Here is a 12,800-nt window from a genome sequence, read left to right on the forward strand (position 1 = left end):
TCTCGACTGCTAGTGATACGAGGCCGTTGGGATCCAGCACGGCGTTCCGTATTACCCTCCTGAACCCAACGATTCCATATTATGCTAACATTCATTGGATCTTGACCAACGCGAGCAGCAATGTCGCGATACGATAAACCGCAATCGCGATAGGCTACAATCCAACCTTAATCAAAGTCGGAAACGTGATGGTACGCATTTCTCCTCCTTACACGAGGCATCAAAACAACGTTTCACCAGGAACGACGGTCAACTGGTGTTTGTGCATGAGAAATCGGTTGGAAACTTTGCTCATGTCAGCACGTTGTAGGTGTCGCTACTGGCGCCAACCTTGTGTGAATGCTCTGAAAAGCTAATCATTTGCATATCACAGCATCTTCTTCCTGTCGGTTAAATTTCGCGTCTGTAGCACGTCATCTTCATGGTGTAGAAATTTTAATGGCCAGTAGTGTATGAACTCTGAAATGTTATATTCTTCTGCTATTTTTCGGACAGTCAGTCTTCGATTGGTATGCACACTTTCATTGACGTTTCTGACATGAGAGTCGTCGGTAGACGTCGAAGGGTGTCCTTAACGAGGTTCATCTTGAATTTCCGTCTGACTATTTTTAAACCGTGTGAACCATTCGTAACGCCGAGTACGGCTTAAGTGCTCATCACCTTAGGCTTCCTGCATTATTCGGTGTGTCTCTGTAAAGGTGTAATGCAGACACGTAGCGCCTCTAAGTCTACCATCTCGAAATCTGCTCTAGTCAAGACAGCACTGAACAATAACTAACAGAGAAAAACAGTGTAACTTGCAGCAGTTACACATGAAACACAGGTGTGTGTAGGGAAGCCAACCGCATTTCACTCCAACACACCACTGGCGCGAAATTAGGAATGTTTAGGAATTTTTTGAACAGACTTCGTACATCAAGCTGACATGTAATTGTAGTGCTTTATAATGAGGTTTGTCGCCTGTGTGTGTAATCGTCGTATGTCAACATCAAAGGATCAGTGCCTACCCCAGTTTGCTGTAGGACGTCTTGCGTAATTTACAGCTACATTTATTGTGATAGTGCTTGATGTGTTTCAAGAAGGTTACTTGGAGTGGACGTTGAGCTGGCATGGAAGTTAAACTACTACATCAACATCTACATTTATACTCCGCAAGCCACCCAACGGTGTGTGGCGGAGGGCACCTTACGTGCTGTTGTCATTACCTCCCTTTCCTGTTCGAGTCGCGTATGGTTCGCGGGAAGAACGACTGCCGGAAAGCCTCCGTGCGCGCTCGAATCTCTCTAATTTTACATTCGTGATCTTCTCGGGAGGTGTAAGTAGGGGGAAGCAATATATTCGATACCTCATCCAGAAACGCACCCTCTCGAAACCTGGACAGCAAGCTACAAAGCAGAGTCTGCCACTTGAGTTTGCTAAACGTCTCCGTATCGCTATCACGCTTACCAAATAATCCTGTGACAAAACACGCCGCTCTTCTTTGGAACTTCTCTATCTCCTCTGTCAACCCGACCTGTTACGGATCCCACACTGATGAGCGTAGGTCGAACGAGTGTTTTGTAAGCCACCTCTTTTGTTGATGGACTACATTTTCTAAGGACTCTCCCAATGAATCTCAACTTGGCACCCGCCTTACCAACAATTAATTTTATATGATCATTCCACTTCAAATCGTTCCGTACGCATACTTCCAGATATTTTACAGAAGTAATGTCTACCAGTGTTTGTTCTGCTATCATATAATCATACAATAAAGGATCCTTCTTTTTATGTATTCGCAATACATTACACTTCTCTATGTTAAGGGTCAGTTGCCACTCCCTGCACCAAGTGCCTATTCGCTGCAGATCTTCCTGCATTTCGCTGAAATTTTCTAATGCTGCAACTCCTCTGTATACTACATCATCATCCGCGAAAAGCCGCATGGAACTTCCGACACTATCTACTAGGTCATTTATATATATTGTGGAAGACTACGGCTAGCGTGGCGTAGTGACTGTCAAACCAACCTTTCTCTCGATGGCTGCTTTATGTTCTCTGCATAATGTACAGCGTTCGCTGAAAAACAGCGTGTTAAGTGCAACCTGGCAATTATGATGTGTGAACTAAATTTCCATGAAATAAATAACAAGAGACAGGACGTAGATATCTGAAGCACCAGACAGTTAACAAACGATTGAAGAAATATGAAAAATGGTTCAAATGGCTCTGAGCACTATGGGACTTAACATCTGAGGTCATCAGTCCCCTAGACTTAGAACTACTTAAACCTAATTAACATAAGGACATCACACACATCGATGCCCCGGCAGGATTCGAATCTGCGACCGTAGCAGCAGCGCGGTTTCGGACTGAAGCGCCTAGAACCGCTCGGCCACGGCGGCCGGCAGGATTATGAAACTGTTGTCGACTTCGCTGAGAAGATTTCATAGACTGTAGTGAGAGAAACATGAAAATCTGGAAGCACTAACGAGAGAATTATTTAGGACCAAACCATGAGATATAATTATAAGAATGATAACAGTAATGATGCTGAAGTATAACAGCAAATACTTTGGCTTCTCTGTCAAAGAAAACAATGGAAAAATTACTTGTCTTGATAGATAAAAAACTGTAAACTGTGTGTCGCGCGAAAGGAGAATGTAATATCTCAGAAATGGGCAAAACTGTTTGGCAACTTGACTCGATTACTGGTTTACAGCCCACTTTCATGCTTCACGATACATTTACCCGATAGTTATTCGTGTGTGTTATTACAACTTATCAGCTATGCTGTTAAGTATATTTTAATACACAGTATTTTTAGCCACGTGGCATTTGTGTTTTCCGGACGACTGAATAATTACACACATCAAAAAAAGTTTCGTGTCATCAAAATGTGTCGTACAGCGTTGTTACTATTCTGATTGTCGCTGTATCGATCAGAAGAACATCCCTGATGTTGTCTGTAAATTGTTAACATGAGCGCTACCTACATGCGGAGCGCCGCAATCGAATGGATGGCAACATTCCGGTTGAAAGCAAAACACCAGTAGGGACTATTAGAGCCTTCTGCGGAACATTAGAGTGAACATTCATCATGCCACGATGAACAATAGTGACCAGTGACTGGAAGTCCATCATTAGGTTATGCGCAGAAGGCTTGTCAACAACGGAAGTTGCTCGATGTGTGCACCGGGAATCAAAGTGATCCAATGTGGACATGGAATCGATTCCAGTTGTCAGGTAGCATTGAGGGCTTACACCGCCCAGACCGTCCACGTTCGACAGGTGCGGAGAATGATCGACGTTAACGACTTTTGACTCAAAGGAACCGTGGGCTGAATGCTCCAGAACTGGATTTGCCATTCGAAGAGGCTACAGCACGCCATGTGTCGCATTAAACTGTCAGGGGACGATTACACGATGCGATACTCCATTTCGGACGACCATGGAGAGCACCACGTCGCTGTAGACGGGCAAGAAACCATGCCGAATGGACGCCCCAGGATTGGCGTCGGGTGTTTTTTTATGGGCGAAACTCAGATATGTTCGCACCCTGATAATCAGAGACAACGTGTCTGGAGACAATCCGGTAATATAGAACCCTCCAACACTGTGTCGGGCAACGGCCTTGCCGCAGTGGATACACCGGTTCCCGTGAGATCACCGAAGTTAAGCGCTGTCGGGCGTGGCTGGCACTTGGATGGGTGACCATCCAGCTGTCATGTGCTGTTGCCATTTTTCGGGGTGCACTTAGCCTCGTGATGCCAATTGAGGAGCTACTCGACCGAATAGTAGCGGCTCCGGTTAAAGAAAACCATCATAACGACCGGGAGAGCTGTGTGCTGACCACACGCCCCTCCTAACCGCGTCTTCAACTGAGGATGACACGACGGTCGGATGGTCCCGATGGGCCACTTGTGGCCTGAAGACGGAGTGCACAATAACACTATGTCGCACATGTGCAATAAGGCGGTAGTGGAGTGATGTTCTGGAGCAGCACAACATGAGCTACAGTACGCATCTCTTAGTTGTTGAGGGCAATCTCACTGCTCTGAGGTACAGAGACAAGTTTCTGCAACCAACATGGGTACCAGATCGACGACATTTTAATGACAGTTACATCCTGATGGATGGTAACTCGCGTGCACACCATGCTGTTCCCGTGGGAATGTTCCTTCAGCGTGCTAGGATGACCAGCCTACCCACTCCACGGACGTGAACTCAATAGAACAAATGTGGGATCGATTGGAACGAGCTGTTTTTGGACGTTGACAATTGCCAACCACTCTGCTCGACTTATGCAGAATCGTCATTGCAGACTGGGACAGTTTGGATCAGGGCAGGGTTGATGCTCTTATTGATAGTATGCCACGACGAATTTAAGCCTGCATTCGAGAAAGGGGACTTTCCACCACGTACTGACGTTGCTCAAGGATGCTGCGGAAAACCATCCGTGGGAAACAGAGCATTTTGTCATTGCGCAAATGCTTGCCTCCTGAGATGGTGATCCAGACACGTCGCAGATGAATATATACACATGCCTCAGAGGCAGTTTTTGTTTTCGGTGGCATGAGTTTCTAAATAAAGAGTTATGCAAAACTTTCGTTGATTCGAGTGTTCATTGTACAGAACACTGAGTCAGTCTGTCTTTCATTCTCCTTTATGTGACATTAAAAAATAACGGTAATGCCAGTCCTTTTAATCTAAATGAATATAAGCCGGCCGCTGTGGACGAGCGGTTCTTGGCGCTTCAGAACCGCGCGGCTACTACGGTCGCAGGTTCGAATCCTGCCTCGGGCATGGATATATGTGACGTCTTTAGGTTAGTTAGGTTTAGGTAGTTCTAAGTTCTAGGGGACTGATGGCCTCAGATGCTAAGTCCCATAGTGCTCAGAGCCATTCGAGCCATTTAAATAAATATACCGAAACCGCAAAACCCACAAGAATTTAATGTGTAAGCTTTAGTGAGTAACCAGATCTTCTCTGTTAGAAAAGTTTTTCCGAAAGTGAGAGATACATACTCACGGCCGTGTTGGGTACAACGTCGTGGCGTCAAACTCGATGAATAATGCCGACGAACAGCGGACACAACTCCGGTCGATTCCACTTCAGCCGTTGCATTGAATTGCGGCGACGGTATTTTCCGTTGGGCTTAATTTTATTGCTTTAGAGCCGCGCAAAATTTCTTCACTTCACTTGGCAGAGACAACAAAAATCAGCTAATAAGTTACTTGTCAGAAGGTGGCAGAAATTTAATTTGTCACGCCTACAGGAGTATCAGATCTTTCAAGTTAGAAAAAAACTCTAATCAGCAAAGATACTTTATACTGAGAACGAGATCGATTAATTAGATTGTTCTATCTGACAGTACATTGTACTGCCGTGCTACATTATCAGGACATTACTATAAAGCATCGTTAAATAGCATTAGAAATCTCACTTACCTTACCAAAGGATAACCCATCTGCTCGTGTAGCATAATGTTTAGCGTGCTGTCTGCTGTGTTATAAACACGAAGGTTAGCCAAACCTGGATGGAATCCGTACGCTGGATTAACCCTCGCGCTATCAAGTGTCCCGTGCGTGAGGCCGGAACGAGGGGGGAGGGGGAGTGAATCTTATGCCCACTTTTTAAAAATATTGTAATCTAGTCAGTTACCTCATATTTTCAAATTTTGAAAATAATATTTATTGTTTTTTTTTTAAAAAAATGCTTCTACCGAATTCCAAATATGTGATAAGCATAAAACAGCCAACTGGTTGCAACAGAACTGTTTTATATTGTCATTTTCCTGTACGTTAGCTGTCTTACAGCCCTGTTTAAAATTGTTCCCTTTATGTTTCACATTTTTCATTTATAGTTAACCAGACATTTGAGTCTCAGCAGTATATTTCACGTTCACTATTTACAAAAATGGCTCTGAGCACTATGGGACTTAACTTCTGAGGTCATCAGTCCCCTAGAACTTAGAACTACTTAAACCTAACTAACCTAAGGACATCACACACGTCCATGCCCGAGGCAGGATTCGAACATGCGACCGTAGCGGTCGCGCGGTTCCAGACTGTAGCGCCTAGAACCGCTCCACCACCACGGCCGGCTCACTATTTACAGGCTCAAGGTCTTACCTACATATAAATATCTCCTAAAAGGTATGTTGAGAGTAAAAGTCAACAACAAAGAACGAAATTTTCATTTTTAAATTTTTTGTGGTGGTCTTAATGTACCCTTCACCCCTCCACCGCCGGTAGTACACGGTATTGAAAGTGCGTTAGTTTTGCTAAGAGAGTATTAAAAGATATTTACAGGATCAGGGTCCTAATTTCACAACAGTAACTCTCTAAAAAGCATATTGTTAATGTAATTTAACATCAGTTAAGTATTTTTTTAAAATTTTTTATGGTGGGCATAAAGTACTCGCTCCTTCCCCTTGGTAATGCGCGTTGGTATTGCTAGGGTTGACGACCTAAAGCTTATGAATAGTTGCACCTAGTCGAGACACTGATTAAAAGAAGAAGTGATACTGAGTTTTTGTTTGAGGCAAACCTGTGGGCTAGATTCTGTAGTGCAATTGAAAGAGTTCTTAGAGTTCTTGCCCTTCATTGACATTGGGACATAAGTGAGTTGCGCTTTAATTGTACCAACTGCCAGTACGAGACTATGCAGTTTTTGGCGAGAAAGAGAGTGTATATATGTGTGTCTATGTTTTTGTATGTATGTATGTGTGTGTGTGTGTGTGTGTGTGTGTGTGTGTGTGTCTGCCTCAGTCTAAAAGCACAAAGAGGCTACAGAACTTAATGTTACCATCCCACAGACGGACCCCCATCAACTGTCTCACAGATCCCCTCATTAACGACACACCACAAAGGGCTTCTAAATTTAATCCAGAATATTTACGCAAAAATTGGTTACCTCGAACTTTAGACTATTACTATTCCTCCCATTTATGGCCAAATGCCGGTCGTGAAAACTTCTAAGTTTTTTGGAACATTGTTATAGGAAAGACAGCGATCATTATTAACTTACTTATTTCAATATACACAGTCGTGATCATATTTTAGATGTTTACTTTTATTTTCAGATGACCGGTTTCGTTCTCTTAACACATTATATTCACGTACTACATTTCTTGATAATCGTAGGAAGCAATTGTGTGGAGCAGGTCCGTCTGTACAGGCGTGGAGAACAGTGATCTCGACGCCTGCGCAGACGGACTTGCACCACACCAATGGTTCCTACGGTCGTCAGGAAATATAAGATCTGAAGATGATCGCTAAAATGATCGAAACCGGTCACCTGAAAATAAAAATAAACAATTTAAATGCGACTGTGTATTGAAATAAGTCATAAAATCAGTCTTATGACTGGCTTGGTGTTGCCTGCTACAAATTCCTTTCCTGTGCCAAACTCTTCAACTCAGAGTAGCACTTGCAACCTGCGTCTTCAGTTATTTGCTGGATGTATTCCATTCTCTGTCTTCCTCTACAGTTTTTACTCTCTACAACTCTCTTTAATATCATGGAAGTTATTCCCTGATGTCTTAACAGATGTTCTATCACCCTCTCCCATGTTCTTCCAATGTTTTCCGCACATTCCTTTCCTCGCCAAGATGAGAACGTCCTTACTCCATACCTCATACGTAATTTTCAACATTCTTCTTTATCACCACGTCTCAAATGCTTAGATTTTTTTTCTGTTCCGGTTTTCCCACACTCCATGTTTCACTATCATACAATACTCAGCTGCAAACGCATATTCTCAGAAATTTCTTTCTCATATTAAGGTTATGTCTGAAACTAGTAGACTTCTCTTCACCAGGAATGCCCTTTCTCCCGGTGGTAATCTGCTTTTCATGTCATCGCTGCTCTGTTCATTATGGGTCATTTTGCTGTCTAGGTAGAAGAATTCCTTAACTTCGTTTACTTCGTTAACCCCAATTCTGATGTTAAGTTTCTCGCTGTTCTCATTTCTCCTACTTCTGATTACTTTCGTTTTTCTTCGATTTACTCTCAGTCCCTATTCAGTACTCGATAGATCGTTCATTCTATTCAACAGATCCTGTTATGCTTCTCCCCTTTCGCTGAGGTTAGCAATATCATCATCGAATCTTATCATTGATAACCCATTACCCTGGATTATAATTCCCTCTTGAATGTTTATTTTACTTCTGTCATCGCTTCTTCGATATACAGATTGGACGTAAGGGACTACAGACTTCATCCCTGTATTAAACTCTTTTTAACCCGAGCACAACTTCCATCGTCATCGTCTTAGTGTTCCCTCTTAGTTCTTGTACGTATTATGTATTACCAGTCTTTCCCCGTAGCTTACTCCCGTTTTTCTCAGACTTTCGAAAATCTTCCATTTTACTTGGTCGAACGTTTTTTCCAGATCGAATGAATGACTCCTGATATTTATTTAGTCTTGCTTCCACTATCAACAGCAACGTGAGAACTGAATCTCTGGTACCTTTATCTTTTCTAAAGCGAAACTGACTCACATCTAACAATTTCTCAGTATCATTTTCCATACTTGTCAGCAACTTGGATGCATGAGCTGATTGTGTGGGTAATTCTCGCACTTGTCTATCCTTGCAGTACTTGGAATTGTGTGGATGATGTTTTTCCAAACTTCTGATGACCTATCTGCTCTCTTCTCTGCTTTTAACAGTGGAATTCCAGCTGCACTCTTAATGTTGCTGCCCTTGATTTTAATGGCACCGGAGGATATTTTCATTGTTCTGTTTGCTGAGGTAGTCCTTCTGACAATCATTTCTTTTTCGATTTCTTCACATTTTTCATGCAGTCATTCAACATTAGCTTCCCTGGTTTTCCTATTTATTTCGTTCCTGGGTGTCTTCCATTTCTGTATTCCTGAATTTCCATATACGCGAGCAACTGAAGTATTTCTTCTGTTATTCTTGTTCCATATACGCGAGCAACTGAAGTATTTCTTCTGTTATCCTGTTTCTTCGCAGTTACCTTCCTCATACCTACCTGTTTCTTTCCAACATCTGTGAGTGTCTTTTTAGAGTGCTCCATTCCTCTTCATCTGAACTGTCAACCGAGACATTCATTATCGCAGTAACTATAGCATCAGAGAACTCCAAGTGTATCTCTTCATTCCTTAGTAGTTCCATACCCCACTTCTACCGCATTGATTCTTCCCGACTAGTCTCTTTAACTTCAGCCTACTCTTCAGCATTACCAAATTGTGATCTCAATCTACAAGTATATCTGCCCCTGGGTACGCCTTACAATCCTATATCTGATTTCGGAATCGCTGCCTGACCATGATATAATCTAACAGGAATCTTCCAATATCTCTGGGCCCTTTCCAAGTACACCTCCTTCTCTTGTGACTTCGCTATTACTAACTGACATTTATTGCAGATCTCAGTTAGAGTATCTCCTATCTCGTTCCTACTATCAAGCCCGTATTCTGTTGCAAGCCTTTCTTTTACTCCCTCCTTACAACCGTATTTTAATCATCAATGACTACTAGATTCTCATCTCCCTTTACGCACTCAATTATCCATTCAGTATCTTCATATACTTTCTCTTTCTCTTTATCTTTGGCTTGCGGCATCGACTTGTATGCCTGAACTAATGTTGTCGATGTTGGTTTGCTGTCGATTCTGATGAGAACAACCCTATCACTGAACTGTTCACAATACCTCAGTCTCTGCCTACCTTCCTATTCATAACGAAACCTACTCCCCTTCATACCATTATCTGCTGCTGTTGCTATACCCTGTACCCGTCTGACCATAAATCCTTGGAACCTTATCCTTTCGTTGGTTATTCAATCTTTTTCTCATGGTCACTTCCCCCTTGGAAGTCCCCTGCTGCAGATGCGAATGGGAGACTAGTCTGGAATCTTTTGCCAGTGGAGTGATGGTCATGACACTTTTTGAATCACAGGTTACATGCCCTGTGGACACATATGATGTGTATTTCATTCAGTGGTTCCCATTGATTTCTACATCTTGATGCTGTTGACCATTGCCGATTTTTCCTCCTTTTAGGGGCAGTTCCCCAGCCCAAGGACAAGATAGTGCCCTGAACCTCTATCCGCTCTTCCGCTCTCTTTGACCAGGCTGGTGGCACTTGAGACCCTTCTTATGATGGAAAGCTTTGGCCACCATTACCGATGATTTTGTCCGCCCCAGTAGCTGAGTGGTCAGCGTGACGGATTGCCGTCCTCCGGGCCCGGGTTCGATTCCCGGCTGGGTCGGAGATTTTCTCCGCTCAGGGACTGGGTGTTGTGTTGTGTTCATCATCATTTCATCCCCATCCGGCGTGCAGGTCGCCCAATGTGGCGCCGAATGTAATAAGACCTGCGCCAAGCCGGCCGGACCTGCCCCGCGAGGGGCCTCCCGGCCAATGACGCCAAACGCTCATTTCATTTCCATTTACCGATAATTTTTATTTGAAAATTTATGCAGTGGCGAGATTTGTACGCAGGACGGAGTACGCTTTGATTTCTAGTCAAAGACGTTACCCTTCTTTTTTACATTTTTATTTCTGGATGTGTGTCTCTTGTCATTCCTTCTAGTTCATCGTTGAATACTTCACTCATTTTTTTTTTTTAATTACAAAGGGCAGCCAGTCATCTGACCGAACACGCTGAGCTACCGTCCCAGCATTTCTAGACCACGGATCCAGGGTCTATATTCATTAAAAAAAAACCAGGCCTGTTCCCAATGCGTTGACAACAATTCAAAATGTGTTCCCAGAGCTCATAACCACTATCAGCAGAGTTAGAATACAACAAAACTTTTAAATGCTCCACACAAAACAATCGAACCAGTTCAAGTCGGGGCATCTGGAGGGCAATGGTGTTAGTGAGCCGCTACTGCTACACTTGTTGCCGAAGATTCGTGCTTCGTATTTCTCCACAGCCACATAGAAATATGCCGGTGCATCGTTATGCGTGTACCACATATGCATGCTTTACATACGCATTTTACATGTCCTCCAAATATTTGTAAATTAACAGTGTTGCAACATTGGCATGACTGCGACTGCACATGTGCGTACGTCGTTTTGGGGAAACCACTGGTTTCTGGACCTCCGTTTCTTGGGATTAGCTGTTTGTTTTGTTATCTTTTACTCGCCCATTTCATTTGTACCTTCAATAGTCAGACAAACTGTGCACAGGGAATCCCATTAATCTTGACCGCACCAATTACCTTTTCATCTTAGAAGCCACATACTAAAGTACGTGTAAAGCAAACATATTCTGAACTCATATGTAGTGAGGTACCTCGAACAGAATGACATCTTCTACGACAAACAGCACGGATTCCAGAAACATTGGTCACGCAAACCCCAACTGGTATTTTTATCAAGTGACATAATGAAACCTACAGATCAAGAGAATAAGGTAGATGCAGTATTTTTTGACTTTCGAAAAGCGTTTTAATCAGTACCACACCAACGCTTATTATCGAAAGTACAAGGGGGGGGGGGGGGGGGTAGGCAAGAGGCGAATTTTGTGATGGGCCTTCTAACAATACCACCACTTGCAAATTAGGTTAGAAATCAGATTAATAATGTTGCTCACGCAGCATATGTTCGCTGTATCGGGCAACAACAAAGTTATTGACTGTGGATGGTATCGTCAGAATGGAAATAATGAAGTCACTGTAAAAAAGTCATTCATTTTTGGCACTTATCTTGAATGGATTCCCACGTAGATTTCGTCGAAGATGTTATGGCTCATCTTGTTGATTCTAGGGTGATGCTACTTTGGCTGCCAGAAGGTCCAGATCTGTATTTTAGCAACGTTTGAAGACCTAACAAATGCGTTTTTCTGGAAATTCTTAACGATCGAACAATCCCAGATCAGAACAATGGTACGGTAGAAATAATTTTTGACTTGTTGTTCACGATCCACACTTTTATTAAACTTCTTGTAAATTCACATATACTTCTTCTTAATTGTCACATCATCAAGAAAAAAGTTTTGTATAAATCTTCATATATTTAATTTCCACTTTAACCAAACACAAGACTTGACTGTTCTTTTACAAAGCGAAATAACAACTTAACTTCTGCAAAGTGAAACAAAGACTGCGCTGGGCGCATTCGCGCCGAAACGGTTACAAGTAAGTCAAAGATTATGACAGTCTCACAGAAATGAATACACACAAGAACCATATCACTATAATATATCGATACATCGGACTACCTATACATTGATAAAACCAAATGTGAATATTGTCACAAAAATATGTCTGTTACTTCGCAGAAAAGTAGTACGAAATTACTGGTATCGAGAACTGGGGTTGGAGTGCCGTAATGGTCACGTAAATAAAGAACCATTCCAGGCTGAGGATTTCTTGGTGTGGAGGAGGCGGCATTTAGCTTGGATGGAGAGTCATCGAGAGATGTAGAATTAACACAGAAGTGCCCTACGAAAGTGTGTTGGACCCTTGATGATCCTCCTGTATCTTAAGCACTTGAGATACCATGTTATTAGTGACCTCTGACTTCTAGCAGATAAGTAATTTTTCTGTAATGATGTGCTGCCTAAGAAAATCTGCATAAATAGTCAGTTGTTCAAAGATCGGCATTTTGTTTTAAATGTTCAGAAATTTAAAACCACCCACTTCACAAAACTAAAAAAATCTTAATGTCCTATGACTACAGTATCAAGAAGTCACAACTGGAATCGGTCAACTCAAACTAATACCTTGGTGTAACAATTTTTAAGAGTACGAAACGTATCGTACACATAGGCTCTACCAAAGCTAAAACAGTTGGTGGATTGTGTTACATTGGTAGGGTACCGGGAAAATGTAATCAATC

At 42.6% G+C, this 12,800-nt stretch overlaps 1 pseudogene; it reads left to right on the forward strand.

Moving 5' to 3' along the window:
• Positions 1 to 3,603: 3,603 nt before the first annotated feature.
• On the forward strand, positions 3,604 to 3,720 carry LOC126093101 (5S ribosomal RNA; annotated as a pseudogene).
• The last annotated feature ends 9,080 nt before the right edge of the window (positions 3,721 to 12,800 follow it).

The sequence above is a fragment of the Schistocerca cancellata genome, chromosome 7 (assembly GCF_023864275.1).
Source record: "Schistocerca cancellata isolate TAMUIC-IGC-003103 chromosome 7, iqSchCanc2.1, whole genome shotgun sequence".
NCBI lineage: Eukaryota > Metazoa > Arthropoda > Insecta > Orthoptera > Acrididae > Schistocerca > Schistocerca cancellata.